At 44.0% G+C, this 22,292-nt stretch overlaps 1 long non-coding RNA gene across 3 annotated transcripts in view; it reads right to left on the reverse strand.

The window, feature by feature from the left end:
- The window catches only part of LOC309847044, a 357,532-nt gene that overhangs the window by 119,998 nt on the left and 215,242 nt on the right, over positions 1 to 22,292 (reverse strand). The window lies entirely within an intron of this gene.

A 22,292-nucleotide genomic window follows, 5' to 3' on the forward strand; every position in this document is an offset into this window, starting at 1 on the left:
TGCTTGCGATGGGCCTATGGCAATGAGCATCGCCCCCACCTCCGGCCACAGATATAAATTCAGGAATGAATATATGAACCGCCCAACTCATGTTGGTGAAATAAAAGTAGACATTTGCTTGAAGCTTCTATAAAAGAGACTACCTTAATCTTCCAAGAGAGCTCCCAGAAATAATCTCTGTCTATTCCTGGACCTAAGGCTTATCCCCCAAGGAAGAACACAACCCCAGCAGGAGTGAGTTGACAACCATCTTTTGGCTAGAGAGACCTAGAATGAAATCTATCCTGCAGAAGCAGAGGAGAAAGAGAGAAGGCAGAACATTCTTGGGCGACCGAAATAAACCAATTCTGAAATCTGCCCTACTCCTGGGCTTTCCAGTTCCCTAAACAAATAAATCCCTTTTAATGTTTAAGCATTAGGGGCAATGAAATGTATTATAATTGATTTACCAATCGCACTCTTGGGGCTCATTTCTTTCTTTTTTGTATTATTATTATTATTATGTTATGTTAGTCACCATACAGTACATCATTAGTTTCAGAGCTCATTTCTTAGCATCATTCATACCTAGGCACATCAGCCCATTTACTTTAAACCATCAGAATTCTGTCACTCTGCCTGGACGCCCTTCTTTCCTTTTCTCCTTTACTGCCTACCTACTTCCTCCTCACACTTAAACATAGCTACAATGTCACCTCCTCTCTGAAGTCCTCCTGGATTTCCCTTAACTTGCTCTTTCATCTTATGCATCCCTGCCTGGCCAGTATTATGGCAACTGTTAAAGATATGTGCACCTACATTAGCTCATAAGTCCTCTGAGAACCAGAACAGTCTATTTGTCCTTAATGACTTTCAAAGGCTGGCACCTTCCTTGTATCCATCAAGTATTTGTTAACTTTCCAGTGATTCCCAAAAATGTGTGGGCATTGAAGATTTCCTGTGTTGTGGTCTTATAGATTCATGTGCTGAGAGAGACTTCCAGAAATGTTCTAGTCAGTCTCCAAAGAACAAAGTGGTCCTTGGTGAGAGGTGAGAGCTCCTCCTGGAACCACCGAGTGCTCACCACTCACCGTCTCATTTTCCTAGAGACGGAAGTGAAGCCCTGAAAAGAGAAGGTCATGGGCAGTCGGAGTAGAGCTCAGTCTTGATACTGGTGTTACCTAATTCACCATTCATTCTGCAAGCACAAGTTGCTTCTTTCCTATAGGTGCTGAGAGCTGAGGGTGAGCAGGACCAACCATCATCCTGGGTGTCTCTGGTGTCTGTGGTCTACCCTTTGCCACAGCCATCTTTCAAGAGTGCTTCTGCTCTCCACCTCCCTCACAGCTAAGTGGAGAAGGCACAGATGGAAACTAAGTGCAGAGGGGATGATTATCTCTCCAGTCTTTCCCCTGACGGGGAGGGAAAGACCTTATTCTTCTTAAGGGAAGCCCTTTTTATCCCTTTGCTTTATTGAGAAACAACTGGCAAATAAAAATTGTATATATTGAAGGAGTATAATGTGATGATATATTTGTATATCCTGTGAAATGATTATGACAATGGAGCTAATTAACATATCCACCACCTTTTTAAAAAATTAATCTGCAAATCTTGATCATCTTATAACTGGAAGTTTGCACCCTTTGCTGAAGGAAGTCATTGAGAAGCTATAACTGCTGGTAATGGACACGGGTAATCGGAGGCTCTTTACCCCTCCCTGGCCTTGGAATGTACATTATGCCCACTATTCCCACACATTGACCATTTTCAAGGTTACAGTCTTGACAGAGCAGTGTGTTACTGAGAACAACTGGACGGAATACTTGACTAAACCTGGTTAAGACTTCCATGGAAACTTGTAAGATTCTTGCAGGCCAGTATAGAGATCTACTCGTCTCGGAGCCATTTGACACAAGCCTCATGTGTAAGTCCCGTTGCTTATTAAAACTGCCCCCTGCCGAACTAAACTGGGCGGCCTATTTCGCCAGCCTTTCCCCATCCTCTGTGTACAGGGGTCAGTTTCAAATCTCATCTGGGGAACTCCTGAGGTTGCAAACCAACATTGACCAATATCTCCCTGTTTCCTTCAACCTCCTGCCGCTAATTCCTACCATTCTAGTCTGTTTCTGGGAGTTCAACTTCTTTTAGATTCCATGTAGAAGTGAGACCACACGTTGTTTTTCTCTCTATGCCTGTCTTATTTTACTTAAAACAGTGTTCTCCAGGTTCATCCTTGTTGTCCCAAATGGCAGGATTTCCTTTTCTATGGCTGAATAATATTTCACTGTGTGAGTGTGAGTGTGTGTGTGTGTGTGTACAACATTTTCTCTATCCAGTCACCCCCTGATGGACCCTTGGGTTGTTTCCATATCAGAAATTTCTGAGCTTCTAAGAAAAGGAGGAGAGATTGGAAGAGGGTAGGATTTTCTCATGACCTCTACAACTTCAGCCACTCCCTCCTGCTCTGGCGCCTTGGACCCCTCTAAGAAGCAGCCTCTGGCTGGGGTTTGAAATGGGGGTAAGAATAGCTGCAGAATAACTCCATGTCTGCCCTCTGGACCCTCCCTCCCAGTCTGACTCTCTCCTGCCCGGCCCTGTGCGCCACCTGTCTGACAGGCTTCATTTCCCAGACTCAGGCTGGCAATTACCTTCTAGGCAAGGGAGCAATGTGCCCCAGGGTTCCAGAAGACAGAACACAGGACAGGCCTCCAGGGCTCAAGGAAGGCCTTAGGTCCAAGGTGACGTTGGAGCTCAGACTTTAAGAATAAAATGAGTCTGCAAAGTGAGGAGAACGTGATGATGCTGGGAAGATGGTGAAGGACCATCAAGGATCGAGATTAGAGGGACAAGAACCAATGCAAACGCACAAAGGACTTCATTGGTGGTTCCCCTAAATGACATCTCCATGTCCTAACAACAGGAACCCATGAATCTGACATTATTTAGAAAAAGGGTTTTGCAGCCATAGCAACTTCTTTCAAGATATGTCTCCAAAGGCAAAGGAAACAAAAGCAAAAATGAACTTTCAGGACTTCATTAAGATCAAAAGCTTCTGCACAGCAAAGGAAACAGTCAACAAAACAAAGAGGCAACCCACGGAATGGGAGAAGATATTTGCAAATGACAGTACAGACAAAAGATTGATATCCAGGATCTATAAAGAACTCCTCAAACTCAACACACAAAAAACAGATAATCATATCAAAAAATGGGCAGAAGATATGAACAGACAATTCTCCAATGAAGACATACAAATAGCTATCAGACACATGAAAAAATGTTCATCATCACTAACCATCAGGGAGATTCAAATTAAAACCACATTGAGATACCACCTGACACCAGTTAGAATGACCAAAATTAGCAAGACAGGAAACAACATGTGTTGGAGAGGATGTGGAAAAAGGGGAACCCTCTTACACTGTTGGTGGGAATGCAAGTTGGTGCAGCCTCTTTGGAGAACAGTGTGGAGATTCCTCAAGAAATTAAAAATAGAGCTTCCCTATGACCCTGCAATTGCACTACTGGTATTTACCCCAAAGATACAGATGTCGTGAAAAGAAGGGCCATCAGTACCCCAATGCTTATAGCAGCAATGGCCACGGTCGCCAAACTGTGGAAAGAACCAAGATGCCCTTCAATGGACGAATGAATAAGGAAGATGTGGTCCATATACTCCATATACACTATGGAGTATTATGCCTCTATCAGAAAGGATGAATACCCAACTCTTGTAGCACCACGGATGGGACTGGAAGAGATTATGCTGAGTGAAATAAGTCAAGCAGAGAAAGTCAATTATCATATGGTTTCTCTTATTTGTGGAGCATAACAAATAGCATGGAGGACATGGGGAGATGGAAAGGAAAAGGGAGTTGAAGGAAATTGGAAGGGGAGGTGAACCATGAGAGACTATGGACTCTGAAAAACAACCTGAGAGTTTTGAAGGGGCAGTGTGTGGGAGGTAGGGGGAACCAGGTGGTGGGTATTAGGGAGGGCATGTATTGCATGGAGCACTGGGTGTGGTGCAAAAACAATGAATACTGTTACACTGAAAAGAAATTTTTTTAAAAATAAAATTTTAAAAAAAGAAAAGGAAAGGGGTTTTGCTGGTGTCATTAAGTTAAGGACCTCAAGATGAGTTCCTCTTGGGTTATCCTGGATTATTATGATGGGTACCCTCATGAAGGAAAGGCAGAGGGAGGCAGAGGGAGATGCCAGACAGGAGAGAAGGGAAAGGCCACGAGGAGAAGGTCACGTGAAGAAGCAGGCAGGGATCAGAGGGTGTTGCCATGCCCGAGGAACATGTGGAGCCATGAGAAGCCAGAAGAGGCAAGGGAGGATTCTCTCCCGGAGCCCTCAGAGGGAGCCTGGCCCTGCCAGCCTTGATTCCAGGCTTCCCAAACTGTGAGAGATTATGTCTCTGGTGTTTTAAGCCACCAAGTATGTGGTAACTTGTCACAGCAGCCTTTGGAAGCCCATACAGATGGCCAGCTGTTCCCTGTGACAGGAATCCAGTGACCCCTCTGTTTCCCCTTTCTATCGGCTATGGATCCAAGCCACGCTACCCTTCACCTTTCTGGCAGAGAAGCCAGCCACCGACAGTTCACCTGGCTTCTCTTCAAGGGAAGCCAGGCTTGTCAGTCAAAACCAAACACCAGAGTGAGGATACCTAGGTTTCTAAAAAAAAAGGCCAGGCCGATATATGCTAATATAGTGAGGGGAAGGGACTTGGTCACCCAGTGGGATGAGAGCCTCCCTCGCTTCTCACTCTGGGACGTGGTGAAATCGGAGGTGTCCCTCAACTTGGCGAAATCAGAGAGAGACAACTGTCCCTCGGGCAAAGGTCTGCCATGAGGGCACCACGCTTGAGAGCTGAAGAGAAAACCATGTGGGGTCAGACATCGTCTGGAGGATCACGGGCCCTTTCTGCCGTGGGGGAAAACAACGAGGAAGTGTCTGCATTTTGTAACTTGATGCTGGATGTCCTTCCTGGATCTGGGAAAGAGCTTTATGCAATGACCACATTGTCTGGCGGATGGGTCCGGGGAGGCTGGAGGGGAGAAGACAGGGGGAAGGGAGGGGTCTTGAGGGCTTCTCTTCTCTGGGACCCAAGGGTACCGTCCTTTGTGGGCATCCCTGTGCAAGACAAGTCATGTGGAGCCATGGCAGCAGCGAAGACCCCCACCCCAGGGAAGCTGGGAGTAAAACCGAGCTACGGAGGAGGATTTTCAGCCGGGGAGGGCATGATCAGATGTGCTTTTTATAGAGATTTCACTGTAAGAGCAGTGTGGAAAATGGAGTGCACGGGAAGAAAGTGGTGACAGAAGGATCATGTTCCAGAATGTTTAAATCACAGTCCAAGGGAGATGAAGAAGAGCAGATGAAGGCAGTGGCGGTGTGGGCAGAAGCGCTGACTGGAGACGGGGCTGGGAACCATGCTGTTAACCAAGATCTGGACAGAAGGCAAGAGGCAGAATTCTCCATCTGATTCCTAGTCCCGGAAAACTGGGGCTGTGCGGGGCACCGGGGCGACTCTGCAGGACCTTTCCATATTTGAGGCTTTCAGTACTTTGAATCAAAAGGGAAAAAAATGCAAAAACAGGGCCCAATAAACTCAGTATCTCCGAAATATTTGCTTTAAAAAAAAGTTACGGCTTTTAACCACATGAACAATGCAGTATATATTTGTTTACTCTCCAAAGACAATCACAGAAATTATCAATGAGTTTACTATGCCATTAGGGCTCTAGTCTCATAAAGAGACAGAATTTTCAGTGGCACGAGGAGAGCCTTCTCCCAGGCTTGGCAGTGCTGCACTGAGACTGTGTGTGTAACCCTGATTTGAGATGAGGTTAAAAATAGACACCAGGGGCTTGACACAAATGTGAGGCCTGGGCATGCGGTCCTCGGGAATAAACACTGAAACCTGGTGGTAGATACTCTGACAGTTGAACCCTGAAAACCTGCCCAAAGAAATAATTAATCCAAACCCACTGGCTGGAAAGAGCTAGAAGCCAGAGGGACCAGGCTGAGGAAGGGCGGGAAGCGAAGGGGCAGAGCCCGGAAGCATTCCCAAGCCCACCAGCTGTCAGCCACTTGGGTAGGGGTAGGGACGAGCTCGGAGGGTTGTAGGAGACAGCCTAGGACCACACACACCCTGCCTCTAGCAGACTGCGCTAGGGTGAAAGTATGTTCCATGGGGGCCCAGCACTTCCAGTTGGATGGCAATTTGTCTCCTGCGAAAGCACTCTGTCAGCCCTAAGTCCACTTGAGAGGCTTTTGCTGATTGCAATTCTGACCTGGGTTTTCTCTTTCTCTGACTCTTCCATCTCTAAGAGCTGGCACATGTACTATGGAGCTGAAGAGAACAGTGAGAAAAGGGCAGGCTTCAAGGTCATGCAGATCTAGCTTCAAACACAGGGGCACAGCAGTGCCTTACTCTGAGCCTCAGCTTCTCCACCTGTGAAATGGGAGTGGTAGTACTAATCTTGTAGGATTTGTTGTGAAGATGAACAGACAATGGCGATGTATGTGCCTTGGGAGCCCCAAGCACCCCCAGCCCGAGCCCCATGTGAGGTCATTCTGCTGGTACTTAGTGTGGGGGAATCCTCCCGGCCCACGACCCAGAGCCAGAGATGCAGCCACAGCATCGTGACTTTCAACCTAAACTTCCACAACAGCCAGAGCCCCTCCCTGTGACTCAGTACCATGGGATGTCCTTTAGCCCAACTTCTCTTTCTTGGTTGCCCATAACTACCTGTCTCACTCCAGCTGGCCCTTGCATGACCTAATTTGGATCTGTTCTAGCCATCAGCCTGGAGAACCATCCTGAGCTCAGACCTTCAGGTGCCCTTCCCCACCACACTGGGTCCTACAATGGGCTTGGGCACTGGCTTTGAACACAGTTGGTCTCTAGTGGTTGGAGGAGGGGAAATATGATCGCAGTGACTGTCCAACAAGTATGGCTCCCCCAACCCCATAAATAAGGCTTTGGGTTCCATCCAAGTTGTTCTTCAAAGCCCAGCTACGTGTTTTCCTCCAGAAAGCTCCTTGATATCCCTGAGGCTGTGAATTCTGAGTCCCATCCACCTTCTTCAATGGTCCTGAGCACTCTGAAACATGCATGATAGTGATGTGAGTTCAAATAGATATCTCCCCCACCATATCTTGAGCTCCTTGATTTACCGATGATTCATCAGTGTATCCCTTACAGTGCTGGACATACAGTAGGCACTCAATTACCTTTACTGAGTTTGTAACAAGTATCCTCATTAAGGTATTTTACTTATAAAAGGTGCCCCCTCCCAACATTCTGAGTACTTAATAGCATAGATCAGAAAAGTATGGCCCACTATCTCTTTTTGTAAATGGAAATTTATTAGAACACAGCCATGTTTTTTTGTTTATTTCGTGTCTATCTGCTTTCACGCTATATTAGTCGAGTTGAGAATTGGGACAAAGACCTCATGGCCCACAAGGCCTCAAATACTTACTATCTGACCCTTTGCAAAAATTCTGTTCAACCTTATTTTATAGCAAACAGGTTTAAGATTTTTTTCATCCACAACGCAGGGATAATAACCAACATCAGAGAGCTGTTGTGAAGATCAGAAAAGGGTAGTAGATGTAAAATTGTTCTGCAGACAACATCCACTCTGCCCGCCACACAGGGTCAAGGTAAGTTTTGAAATCTCGCACAGGGTCAAGATAAGGTTTGAAATCTCAAGGGTTGATGTGTGAAGCATGAAGATTCACTTGGGGGAGAGCCTACCCATTCTGAACTGACACCCCGAACACATACAGTGTTGCATAAATACAGAACTCAAATATCTGCCCAGAAGGAATCAGATAGCCCTGCCCTGCAGGATAGACTCACCCCATACAGCCAGAATTCCAAAAGGGCTTTGGCTCCTGGAGAGAATAAAATAAGCCCCTGAATGTTCCTTTTCCTCCTCTACGATAAATGCTCTGAGAAGTAAGAATGTGTTTTAATTAATGCCATTGGCAGACTTGCATAACTGCTGGTTATGGGAGATAAGAACGATTTTTTTACTTGATTTGACAGAGCTAACATGCAAACCCCCAAATATTTTCAATTAGCCTCCTAGCTAGTTATCAGCATGGATCTCACACTTCCTAAGGTGGGCCTCCGAGTCTTAAGGAAGTGGCATATTTTAAGCTGCAAAGAAAGTATGTGTGATGGGATAGGCAGACAGGGGCACGGCCCCACGGTTATATGGAAGGACACAGTTCACTGCAGCTGAGCCGGAAGAGGCACTTGCTAAGAGGGCAGAGTTGGGGTTCAGATCGGAAGGCCGTACTGCTCCTGACTGCCTGTTGCCCTGGGCCTGAAATGGTGGGATGGAAGCTGTTCTCCTGAACGTGTGGACAGGAAGCACGGCTGCCTTTGTCAAGCTGAGTTCTTTCAACCACCTTAATGTCATAGGAAGTCATGCCCCGGAAAGGGGAGGCTGTGCCCCATGCTCTCCCAGTGAGTTAAGGCTGGGGATTAGCTGGACCCACTTGGACACCTTCTCCCAGCCTCTGGCTGTTTTGCTGCTTCACTTTACAGCTCATCAGACACCCTGACTGCCACCTTCAAACCAGACATGGTAAGAGACAGGAGGTCATCAACAATGTCTGTGCAGAGGAGGAAACTGAGGTCCAGAAATGCAACAGTACGTGCAGCAACCCCCATCAGCGCACACACAGCTAGGAACTTGGATCCCAGCCCCGAACCTCCCTCTCCACCGTGCGACCTACTAGGAAGATGGCCTCTAGGCTCTCCGACCGCTACACTCTGGGCTGGGTCTTCTTATCTGACCACCAGCAGCGAGGCTGAACCTCTGCTCCAGCCAACATTCCTACCTGAGATACCCCTCACAGTAGTTCCCCCCCAAAGGGTCCTGCCCGGGCTGGGACAAGGGTGAGGTGAGCGAGGCACCAAGGAGGCACCTACTCTCAGGGCCGTGCAAGCGCCATTGTCTTGCCGTGAGGATTAAATGAAACAGGAAAGTGCTTAGAGGCAGAACCTGACACATAAGCTATAAAAATATTCAATATTATTATTATAATTAGTAGTAGCAGTACTATTACTGGTAGCATTGAGAGAATCTGTTCCTTCTTCTGCTTGCTGGAGATAAAATTAATTTCTGTCCATGAAAAGAGGGACTACTGTAAAGTTCTCCAAATGTAAGCCTTTGTTCCAGAAGGCCTGTACTACTTTGGGGGCACAACTGACGCAAAAGAGGGACGGCTAACTTTGTCCTAGTCTGTGGCCTCAGATGACCCCCTCCCCTGCCTGGCCTACCTTCCGTGTTAAGAAAGTTGGCTTCCACGAAGGAGCTAACGGGAACCACGGGAGGGTTTCAAGCTGGAAGTGATATGGCAAATCTGTGCTTGATGACGATCCCTCTGGGAGTGTGATCTTAGACCAGAGAGGGCTGGAATCAAGGCAGGGAGGGCAGTCAGAGGCAAGTGAACAATCCTGGCAAGAGACAATGAGGTTTGAAGGAGGTAGTGGTAGCGGGGACGATATAGGACCGAGCAAGAGAGTGGGGATGAGGAAATGAAATCTGTTCATCACTCCTGGAAAAACAACTGTGAATCAGTGATACCATCTTTATCCCCCAAAGCAAACAGATCCTTCATTAGTGCTAGCAATTGAGAGCTGTGTGAGGTTTGGTACCCACTAGCTGCTAAACATGCATATAAAAGGAAGCACACCATATGCTGTGATGAGTTCATGCCAATTGGCCCCACTCAGATATATACTGCTTTAATTTTAACACTTTATTTGAACAAAAGTCTACTTCTAAGGAAGCTCAGGATTCCCAGAGCTTCTTGCTGCTGGCCATTTGACTTGATTTCTTTCCTCAGTGATGGAATGTAGCTTTCAGTGACTATGGGCAAGATTCAGATGTCAAGTTGATATATAAAGAATAAAGAACTTCGTGGACAGATGAAATGAGAGGCCTTCTAAGGTAGTGATCTCCCCGTCATGGGGGCATTCAAGAAAATCTGGATGGCCACTTGATGGAGTTGTTGCAGAGAAGATTCAAACATCAGAAGGTGAGTGGAATGGGGATGTTAGACTTGATGACCTTTAAATTTTTTAAGAACCATGAAATTCTAAGAGGTTGAATCACAAATGTACTTCTTGGCTGATCAGGGGAACCCCATAATCACAGCATAGTCAGAATGAGGATCTAAGATTTTTCAAGCAAATTCTGAATTTTTAACCCCCTTAGGGAAGAAATCCAGACAACCCATCAGCCAAGACAGCTCCAGGACAGAAGAAATAATCATCAGAGGAAAAAGTTTCATTCATTGTCACCCTGCAGAGCCTGGCACAAATAAGGGACTTCTTTAAGGGCTAAGAACTAGAAAAGCACTTTGATCTTCTTTTCAATATAACTGTTCATGTATCTCTTTTCACTTTGGCAGTTAGGAAGCTCGAAACTTGATTTGCACAGGAAAATAACAACTGCATACACCCTTATAATCTGTCTGTCATCAGTACTCTCTCCTACCTCACCCTCCTTCTGGCCTCTTATTCTAACATATAACGTTTCCTAGCCCTACTTTTGTCTTTGATGGATAGTTTGTCTTCTATAAGCTTCCTTGACAGCCCTGAGAAACAAGGAGGGGAATCAACAAGGAAATAAATAATAAACCACCGTCTGGGAAACGTTATTGTCTTCCATGGATAAATTGTGGGGAAATACCAAGAGAAACATTAGACTGGGGGGGGGGGGTCACTGGAGTTGTTAGCTTTCCTTTGCCATGGTGGGAGCTTGGGGAGGTTGCTTCCTAGACTCAGTCTCCCCTTCTATAAAACAACAGACTAGAAAATGGGCTTGGATTGGGCTTTGGCTCCCAAGATCTCCCTGCCTGTGACTGTCCTGCCAGGGTTTCCAAGTCTCCACCAAGTACATACCTCCCCTGGGCTTTGAGGTCCCTTGCCTAGAGACAGTATACTAGGCTTTCAGTTTATGTTCGCACTAAGTCTCTACCAAGTACAGACCTCCCCTGGGCTTTGAGGTCTCTTGCCTGGAGATAGTATACTAGGCTTTCAATTTATGTTTTCACTATGTTTCTTGCACTGTTCTGAATACCTCCATACAGTGATTGATATAAATTTTGTAATGATTTTATGAGAGAGGTACTCTTACTAGGCCCATTTTACAGATATGAAAACTAAGGCCTTTAGGGTTTAAGTAAATCACTAGTAATCAACAGAACTGGATTCAAAAGCAGGCAACATGTGTCTAAGCATCAAGCCATGACTTTGGTCCATGACTTTGGCTCCCTGATCTCATTATAATTCCCGACCTGGATTATTAGCTCTCCTGGACTATTGCCCTCTCGCCATCCAATTAAACAAAGACTTGTTGGAGCGCCTACTCTGGATCAAGCTCTGTAATGGACTGGGAACAGGCATGAATCCAATACGGTCTCATCCATTGGGAGCCATCTATTTGAGGACTGGAGTCAAAGATATATCCCACCTACTAGAATCCAAAGAGGAATTAAATGCTATGTGAAAGTTCAGGCAATGGCTATGTTGGTGGGACTTCCACTACGGGAGATGACGGGGGACGAAGGGAGTGGGGAGGAGCATTGCAGGCAGAGGGAAAAGCATGAGCGAGTCCCAGAGGCATGAAAATATATGATATGCGTCGAAGGGTCTGGTCTTCCTCTCCAGTCTGGTACTGTATCACCCATCCCATTCAGTCGTTATATATATTTGTTGAGTGCCTGCTATGACTCAGGCACTCTTCTAGGTGCTGAGGATACAGCAGTCAAAAACAAAACTTTGGGCACCTGGGTGGCTAGGTGGGTTAAGCCGCTGCCTTCGGCTCAGGTCATGATCTCAGGGCCCTGGGATCGAGTCCCGCATTGGGCTCTCTGCTCAGCGGGGAGCCTGCTTCCTCCTCTCTCTCTCTCTCTGCCTGCCTCTCTGCCTGCTTGTAATCTCTGTCTGTCAAATAAATAAATAAAATCTTAAAAAAAAAAAACGAAGCTTTGATCATGACCGTTGCAAGCTAGTGGAGAGACACAATTCGTTAACAAATAAAAACAATGTCAGGTGGTGGTAGGTGTGATAAAGAACAACAGGAGAAGTAGTGGGACAGAGAGCAAGGGAGGGTCCATGTCATAGGAAGAGTGCAGTCCACTGCTTTACCCCTGAGCTCTACCCCTTGTCATCAGAAGAGTGAGCAGAGAAGGCCCCTTCAGTAACATTTTAGTGCAAACCCAGAGGAAATGCGGCAGTGAGCTATGAAGATATCTTGGTATGAGGGTGGTTAGGTAGAGGGGAGAAAAAATGCAGGTGCCCAGAAAATGCACTGTATTTGCCATTTCTGAGGAACAGCAAGATGAGGCTGGGGTGGGGGTTGGGGAGGGAAGAATTGAGATCTGAGCTATAATAGGGGTTCTAGGCTATGTGTGATCTTGTTTATGAGAAGAAGGACTTTGGATTTTGTTCCCAATGCAGTAGGAAGTCATTGTGAAGCTGTTGTTGGGCCAAACCATGACAGCCCCATGAGACTTTCTAAATCGCTCTGGGAAAACCAAATTCTGTCCTACCTCAGGGCCTTTACCCAATGCCTTCTGCCAGGAATGCCCCCTCCATCCCCATCTCTTTGCTGAGCTATTTCCTACTCCCCTAAAGGCAGTCCTTCAGGGAAGCTGCTCCTAACCCTCTTAATCAAATTAGATTCCCCTACTAAACAAACTCACCATCCCATACTTCCCTTTTGTGGCACTTAACAAAACTACCATGACATAATATAAACCATTACATAACACACTTTCATTTTCTACTGTTTTTTTTCCATTGGAGAGTGAGATTCATGAGGTGAGACTGTGTGTCTTTCCTCTTTACCCCTGGATCTTCAGTACATTACACAGGGTCTGATTCTTAAGAAATGCTCAATATTTGTTGAATGACTGCAAGAATAAATGAAGTGAAAGAAAAGGATAAGAAGGCGTGTTGGGGGCGCCTGGGTGGCTCAGTGGGTTAAAGCCTCTGTCTTCGGCTCAGGTCATGATCCCAGAATCCTGGGATCGAGACCCACATCGGACTCTCTGCTCCGCGGGAATCCTGCTTTCTCCTCTCTCTCTGCCTGCCTCTCTGCCTACTTGTGATCTCTGTCTGTCAAATAAACAAATAAAATCTTAAAAAAAAAAAAAAGAAGGCATGTTGGAGGCTTTAACTCTAGACTGGAGAAGGAATATTGGCATGTGACAGGCCAGAAAGAAAGCATATGGGGGTTGTGGGTAAATGTACACTTAAAAAACTAAGACCCTGATGACTGTGGACAGGAGAGATTGAAAGGTAGTGAGAATAGGTCAGAAAGAACGGAATGCAATTTTTAAAACTGTTTGGTGGACTCCCTATGCAAAATGTCCATATTAAAATAGAAAAATCTGGGGCACCTGGGTGACTCAATCGATTAGGCATTTGCCTTCTGCTTGGGTCATGATCCTGGGGTCCTGAGATAGAGCCCCACGTCCAGCTCTCTGCTCAGTGCAAAGTCTGCTTCTCCCTGGGCCCCTCCCCTCACTCACCCCCCTCTTGTACTCTCTCTCTCTCAGATAAATAAAATCTTTTAAAAAAGAAATCCATGCGTTATAGATGATTTCATGAATCTGAGGAGCCACGAAGGTCTCAAGGTATACCCTTGGGTATATACCTTGTTTGGGACAATGATAATCATCAGCTATCATGTGACCAAACAACAACAACAAATGCCAAGTAGCAGGTGTCATATTATTAGGGCATCAGGAGAACTGTGTTTTCTCCTCCACTCATTCAACCATTCATTCATTCATTCTTCATGCAATAAATATTGGCTGTTGACCACAAACTAAGCGTTAGACCCTGTGGTAGGCATTGGGTTTAGATTCTTGTTTTTACCTATTAAGTATACAAACTCAGACAAATCATTTAACCTCACTAAGAGGAAACAAACCTTCATTTAAAAAAAGAATGGCCTTCTTTATTAAAGGAAAATACAAAGCCCTCTAGTACGTGAACATGGTCTCCACACAGGAAGCGATGATGTAATAAAAGGTCTTAATTCTGTCCTCTTGAGTTTCCTTTCCCCCTGAAGTTCTCACTTTGATTTTGGCTGGCACACCCAAAAAAGGCTGTAATGATTGTCATCATCTGTTTCATGGCTTAGAAAAAAATTTCTTCTTGTTCCTTAAGCCCACATCAAACATCAGGGCTCTTGAAACCTTCCTTGGCTCCCTACTTCCTAGGCAAAATGAATCTCTCCCACCTGCCCTGAGGTGAACACTAGCTCACCAAGTGCTGTATGGCTTACTACTCCATGTGATGTGGCTGAGTTCACCCAAGAAGTTTTTTTTTCCTTCCCCTCTTTTTTCCCAGCCTTTGGCTGAGTGTCTGGCCCAGAGCACATTCTCTGTAGTTAAATGGATAGAAAGTGACCAGGCCAGCAGAACAGAGGACAAACCACACAGTAGGAGAAGGAAGTCTGAACAGACTTGCTAAGATCCAGAAAGATCAGACTAAACCAGCTAGGAACATCAATGACTACTCACTGAGGGGCACTGAGAGACCATGAGACATTGTGGGTTGGGGTCCATGCAACTTCCCTGTTGGAAAAGACAAAATGGCAGGCAAGTATTTATTTTCTTTAACAAAATTACTTTGTAGCCTATACCTTTGCACTGTGGAGACCAATGTAAACTTGGGAAAGTTGTCTGACCTCTCTGTATAAGGAGGAAAAGATGCTGATGGCTTACTGAGCTGTCTGTGCAGGCATGTGGCCAGGTCTCCAGATGGGAGTTTAAGTCTGCAGTGACACACCCGTGAAGCTTTGATGCATTGGGCATTATGGCTTAGGCTTGCTGATACCTTTTCTAATAGAATGTAAATAATTAGAGGACAAGTACAAGATATAAATTTTCAAGAATAGCGGTTATTCCAGATATATCAAAACAATGTATCTCACTACATAGCTTTCACTTTGCCTAAAAAATGAACTTCGGTTTGTTGAGTACTGTGATGGCTGTAAGTACTATGACATGGTGTTAAGTGCTTTGTATGTATTGTGTAATTTAAAACTAATGCAGCAAAATGAGGAAATCTGTGTTTATACTCCCCCTTAGGACACTTCCCAGGGGGAAAACTTGAACATGACTGCAAACAATACTTTGATAGACCGTGTGAGTGAAAGATGAGACTCCAAGAAACATATGACATAATAAGGGAAAAGTCTCAAAGTTCCTTCTGATACAGTTGGATGTCCACTTAACGGCAGGGCTGTTGAACTACTGGATAGCAAGATGCCTGTGGGACTGGCATGACTATAATGGTGTGCAAGTTTGGGGCAGAACTGAATTGTTTAGAAATAATAGAGCAGAGACTGAGGACAGTGTTCTGGAAAAGAGTGTTCTGTGAAACCCCACTGTGAGACAAGTAATGAAATCTTCTTCATCTCCCCCTGGAAAATCACCAGAAAATTCTTCCTTATTCCCCAATGCTCTTGGGTCATGAAGATTACTTCATTACTTCACAGGATAGAAAGAAAAATCTGAGGTTGGCAAAGTCAGCAGACATAGGGGAACAGCCATAATTCTGGGTTCCATTTAACCTACAACCCCATGAGACAAAAAGCATTTCTTTCACCACACAGGCTGGTATAGGTCAACGACCTTGTCCAATACGCATGGCTGACTGTGGCCAGGCAGCCATGCCACACAGATCTGCTTCATTTCAATACCTGTCGTGTTAGCCCCAGGAGACACCTCCCTCTGTGACTTTCTGACTCTTTCCTGCTTATCAAAAGTTTGCTAAGTTTGATGACTGCTCTCCCTCATTATATTTTAAGCCACATTAATAACAGGAGAAATAGTTGCACACGGACTTGAAGGAGAGGAATGTTTCTAGCCATGGGGTATAAATAGCCTACTGATCTCCCGTCTTCAGAAAGGGACCAGAAGTGGAACTACAGCAGGAGGAGTGATTGCCTGTGAGGGAGGGGAGCAGCCTTTTGCACACATGGGCACACGCTGCCGAAAATGAGACTTGCGTTATCACTGCCATAGTCTCGACAAACGCCCACCATGGAATGACATCACTGCCAAAGCCCAATTAGCTCAAAGAAGACCCTGGCACTGGATGGTGTTCCTTCAAGATGGCATGAAATTCCAAATATAAATTGGGTCCGCACTGGGCGATGATTCAAGGAATCGTATTGGCCAGTTCACAGGACAGCTTGGCAACTAGAAATCCTTTAAACAGGCTTTTGAAACTGTATCACCCCCTGAAAAGACAGAGGTATAATTATACCCAGATCCCTCAGGGGAAAAAAATCTAGAAAAAGAAATGCAGAGGTGCTCTGTCCATGGCGTGATTGTATCATAACTTATAGAAAATATGGAGGAAAAGTTTATCAAGATGCATCATCTTCTGGAGTTACTTTGTCTTTTCGGAAAAACAATTATTAAACATTTAAAATAGCGAAACTTCCTCACAGCTTATAACTCTTTACAACGTGCTGCATGCTTTTGCGTACTTCATCTGATCCTACCCTCCCAACAGCTTGAAGAAATTATTGTTGCTATTTTATGGATGAAAATCTAAAGTATAAAGAGGGATCTGTTAAGGGCTGTTTGAGAGCAGGGGTTTTTTAATCACCCTTTTTTGGGCCATGAACACCGTTTTTAGGGCTTGATGTTTCCAGGGGATACTATAAATGTGAAGGGAATGGAATATGCTGGAACAGACCTGAATGACTGACCCAAGCCAACTCCCAGCTCAGGGTTCTTTCTACCGGATGTGCAGCCATGCCATTCAACCAAATGGGGATCACATATTTCTGGGCGTGTAAAAGACACTAGAGAGACAGAAGAGCATGTAGGAAGGCCAGGTGTAAGAGAAGCCTAAGATACAGTTCCTGTGAGAGACTGAAGATACAAATGGATAATGGCTAGACTGTATATAAAAACAGGACGCTAACCCACAATCTGCAGCCATCAGTCCAGGAAGACAATCCACCACCTACAACAGACAGTCAAGGAAGCTAAACAATGTCTCCTGCATCAATCAGCCCCCAAAAGTGGAAATGGATGGGTAACTGACAGCTTCCCTAGTCTTTGTCTTGGCGTTCAACTTAGGACCAAACAAAGAAAAGCAAGTACACACTCCCAACCACTCACACAGAATGCTCAGCTTCTAGTTAGCTTGCCTCCAGCTTCTCCATGCCAGTGGCCTCCAGTCAGGGCACATTTGAAGCATTCCCTTTTTCCTCACTATAAAGCTTTCCTACTCCACTGCCTGCCTTTGACTCTCCCCCAAGTGATGGTGGCTGACTTCCTTAGCACAGCAAACTCTGCATAAATAGCCTTTGCTTATTCTCATTGGGGTGGTCTTTGTTCACTTCTATGTCTGTGTTTAAGGAACTTATACTATCATGCAGAGAAGAACAAGAACAAGATTTAGACATAGGAAATAATAAAATAATAATATAAAAGAGTGCCAAAATGAGTGCTCAAATACCTGGAAAAAATAAGGATTTTTAAGTACTAGCAGTATGAAGAAATCAATGATAGTTGCCTGGGGCAAGTGTTCTATCACCAAGGTTGACTTGTCTCTGTTGGGGGAGGTAAGGGAAGTAGTCTGGGTGGACAGAGTGTGCAGAGTGCATGGTCATGAAATGTCACAGAGATGAGCAAGTTTTCCAAATGCAACCAACTACTACACGTGTTTATAGATCCATAAAGCATCCAAAAGGCTATCGATAACTCTCTTAACACTTTGAAGTACTGGATAAAAACTGAGAGATTGGGGGGCTGATTTCTTCCAGTTGAAGGGTATGACCTTGAAAGACAAGCAACCGTAGGAGCTGAACATTTGGCTCCATAAGACAATTGTGAGAGTCTGTTCAGGACAGTGGTTGACAATGTGCTTTTCGAAAGGTACAGGGAAATCTTATAAGAACCACAAAATTCTTCATCAACCTAATAAGACATTATCTTACACAATATTTATTGAACAGTTGCACTATTCCAAGTATTCTTCTGGTGCTAAAAAGACAACAATGAATAACATTGTCCGTGCCCTCACAGCCCTTACAATCACGTGCTTTAAGTGGAAGAAAGAATAAAAATGCTAGGAAAATTCTAAACCAGATCCTAATAAAGTTTTATACAGAAGATATAGGAAGTATCCAGTAGTGCTAAGAATCCAATGGGAAAGGCTGCCCATACATCCTCAGATATCTATATTCCAATGCCCATAGTATGGACATAAACAAAGTCACCCTAAAATGTTAATACAGACTAAGAGGTTTGTAGAACTTAATACGACTTGTGCATCAGTCCTGGTATCAACTGGCTTTAAACTTCCTCCCATCCATCCCATCCTCCAAAAGCCATCAGAATAGTTTCTTAAGTCTGACATACTTGTGATCACCTAATTCTCCAGCTCAAAACACTGTAGTGACTCCCCGTTACCCAATGCATGGTTTTTAAGACCCTCTATTGTTCACTTAATTAATTTTTCATGATTCATTTTTTTATTATTATGTTCAATTAGCCAGCATATAGTACATCATTAGTTTTTGATGTAGTGTTCAATGATTCATTAGTCGCAAATAACACCCAGTGCTTGTCACCACACATACCCTCCTTAATACCCATCACCCGGTTACTCCTTCCCCCCACCTCTCTCCCTTCTGTAACCTTCAGTTTGGTTCCCAGAGTCCAGAGTCTCTCAAGGGCCTCTATTGCATTGTTGCCTCAATAAATCTTATAATGCAGTCTTCAAAAACCCTTTCCTCAAAAGATCCCTTGTTCTAGTCACTCTAGATTGTGTTGTCCTGATGACAACCTCTGGCCACCTGTGACTATTTACAGTTAAATTTATTAAAATGAAATTAAAAATTAAAAATTCAGTTGCACCAGCCATATTTAAAGTGCTTAATGGCCACATTTGGCTATTGGCCCCTCTATTGAACACCACAGATATAGAACATCTCCATCATCATAGAAAATTCTATCAGACAGCATTCTACTAGACTAAGCAATCTCTGGACACATTCTCTGTGCCTTTAGTCATTCTGGTCCTTCCTTGCCATTTCCCGGCTCTACATATAAAAATTCTAGCCATCATTACATTTTCGGTTCAAATGGCATGTCTTTCAGGAAGTTTTCCAGAATAAAAATTAATAACAGTGTGGAGATTCCTCAAGAAATTAAAATAGAGCTTCCCTATGACCCTGCAATTGCACTACTGGGTATTTACCCCAAAGACACAGATGTAGTGAAAAGAAGGGCCATCTGTGCCCCAGTGTTTATAGCAGCAACGGCCACGGTCGCCAAACTGTGGAAAGAACCAAGATGCCCTTCAACGGATGAATGGATAAGGAAGATGTGGTCCATATACACTATGGAGTATTATGCCTCCATCAGAAAGGATGAATACCCAACTTCTGTAGCAACATGGATGGGACTGGAAGAGATTATGCTGAGTGAAATAAGTCAAGCAGAGAGAGTCAATTATCATATGGTTTCACTTATTTATGGAGCATAACAAATAGCATGGAGGACAAGGGGAGTTAGAGAGAAGAAGGGAGTTGGGGGAAATTGGAAGGGGAGGTGAACCATGAGAGACTATGGACTCTGTAAAACAATCTGAGGGGTTTGAAGCGGTTGGGGGGCTGTGGGAGGTTGGGGCAACCAGGTGGTAGGTATTAGAGAGGGCACAGATTGCATGGAGCATTGGGTGTGGTGCAAAAACAATGAATACTGTTATGCTGAAAATAAATAAATTTTTTTAAATGAAAAAAAATTAATAGGCTGCTCTCTGTGTTCCTTTGAGTTATTTGGGACTGCTCTTTGTCACTGATCATACTTTGCTTTGACTAAGGTCTTTGTGTAAGTAAATATTTCCTCCATCAGCACAAATTTTTTTGAGGACTTTGTATCTGGTAGTGTCTTACACATAGTTAAGGATCAAAACACTTTTTTGGCTTTCTGTTGAATCCTGGCAGAACGGATTCCCAACCAAAAACAAAGCAATGGGAGGTAGGATAACTATACAGAAAAGGAGGAATGTGTGGTAGGCAAAATAATGACACCCCAAAAGATGGTCGTGTCCTAATCCCCAGAACCTGTGAATCTATTAGGTTACATGGCAGGAAGAGAATTAAGGTTGCTAAAAAGCTGACTTTAAGATAGGGAGTGTAGCCCGGGCTATCCAGGTAGGCCAATGTAATCACTTTTCCAATAGTGGAAGAGGAAGGCAGGTGAGGGAGAGCCCGAGAGACAGTGGTGTGAGGGCTTGGCTGAACACTCCTGGCTCTGAAAATGTAGGAAGGGTTCATGAGCCAAGGAATGCCAGTGATCTCAAGAAGCTAGAAAAGGCAAGGGAATGGATTCTTCCTAGAACCTCTGGAAGGAATGCACCCCTGTTGATACTTTGATTTTTAACCCAGTGAGACCCATTTTGTACTTCTGATCTCCAGAACTGTAAGAAAATATTTATGTTTGTTTAAGCCGTTAACATTGTGGTGATTTGCTATAGCAGCAATAAGAAACTGCAGAGTGGCAAAGGAATGTTGCAAATCAAGGCTCATGATTCCTGCATGGATCAAAAATTGACAATATTTGTATCCTTCCTCTAGCACTTTACCTCCATAGATTTTCCTAATAATCAGTATTCTCATCCTATATCAGGATGTTCATTGACAGCATTATTTGTTCCAGTAAGTTAAAAAGCCCAGTAAGAAGGGGTAGATAGTCATCCATGTAACACAACATTATGTGGCCATTAAAAAACATTACTTCTTTGAAAACAATTACATGTCATAGGAAGAGCTGATAATTAAGTTTAAAAAGCAGGATACAAAACAATATCTGATCCCAATTTATGAAAGTTAAAGGAAATATACCAAAATGCTAATGATGGATTAGAACCATTTAACATTCACGATGGTTATCTTTGTGGGATAAGATTAGGAGGGAGTTTTGGTTTTCCCTTTACACATTTCTGTGTCTTCCAGGTGTTCTATAATGAGCATGAATTACTTTTATAATCAGAAAAATAAACAGTTTTTTTCATGTAAAACAAGCCCCTCAGGTAACAAGAACCACAAAATTAATCATGCGCTTGACCAAGTAATCTCATTCATGAAAATATATCCTAAGGAAATAATTCAAAACAAGAAAAAAAATCCTATAAGTAAAAAACAATGTTTTATAGCAAGTTACTTCCAATTCTACCAATTGGAAGCAACCTGAATATCCAGCAATTTAATTATGATAAAGCAAATTATAATATATTTGCTTGATAGAATATTGGGAACTCATAAAAATAATTAATATAAACATCCCCTAGAAATACAGGCATTACAGAATAACACGAAGCAAAAAGCTCAAGCACAAAACATAAAACGTCTAGATTATAATAACTCCACTTAACATGGATAAAGATGGGAAGAAGAGATAGAAATAAATCGTTGCTATGTTGAACGAGATTCAGAAGAGTAATCTGTATAAAGCTGTTTTGATAACAAACACAACTATTTGATAAAGACTCACACCAGCATGTAAATCAAGAAACCTGAGTGTGATAGACACATTAACATTGCGGAATGATAAGGGATGGCAGCAGAAAAGGGAGCAACACCTGTGAGAAAGGGCACAGAGACCACCTGCACGGAGACACGTGTTTTCATGGCTGTATCCAGCAAAGAGTCATTGAACCCCACAGATGAGTCAAACTGTAATGACAAACCATGGAATAACAGACACTGAAGTTAGAGTCTGAGTTACTCTTAGGGAAGTAGGATTCTACCAAGGAGGGGAACACAGAGAGTTTCACAGGGGACCCGTCATCTCTTACATTATTTCTTCAACTGGATGCATGGATGTTCTTTTTATGATTCTTCTGATAAATCACAAGTGCTTGCCTCAGTGCTTAGCATATATTGGCTCACACAAGAAATGATCTGTAGAAAGAAACTTTTCGGGGCACCTGGGTGGCTCAATGGATTAAGCATCCAACTCTTGATTTCAGCTCAGGTCATGATCTCAGGGTGGTGAGATTGAGCTCCACATTGGGCTCTGTGCTCAGTGTGGAGTTTGCTTGTCCCTCTCCCTCTCCGTCTGCCCCTTCCCCTGCATGCACAGACTCTTTCTCTCTTTCTCTCAAATAAATAAATAAAATCTTGAAAAAAAAAAAAGAGAGAGAGAAACTTTTCAGTGGCTCTGTAAATAAAGCTCAAACTCTTTAATATGGCATACAGAGCTCTTCAGGAACTGACTTG

This window comes from Mustela nivalis (assembly GCF_964662115.1).
Source record: "Mustela nivalis genome assembly, chromosome: 13".
NCBI lineage: Eukaryota > Metazoa > Chordata > Mammalia > Carnivora > Mustelidae > Mustela > Mustela nivalis.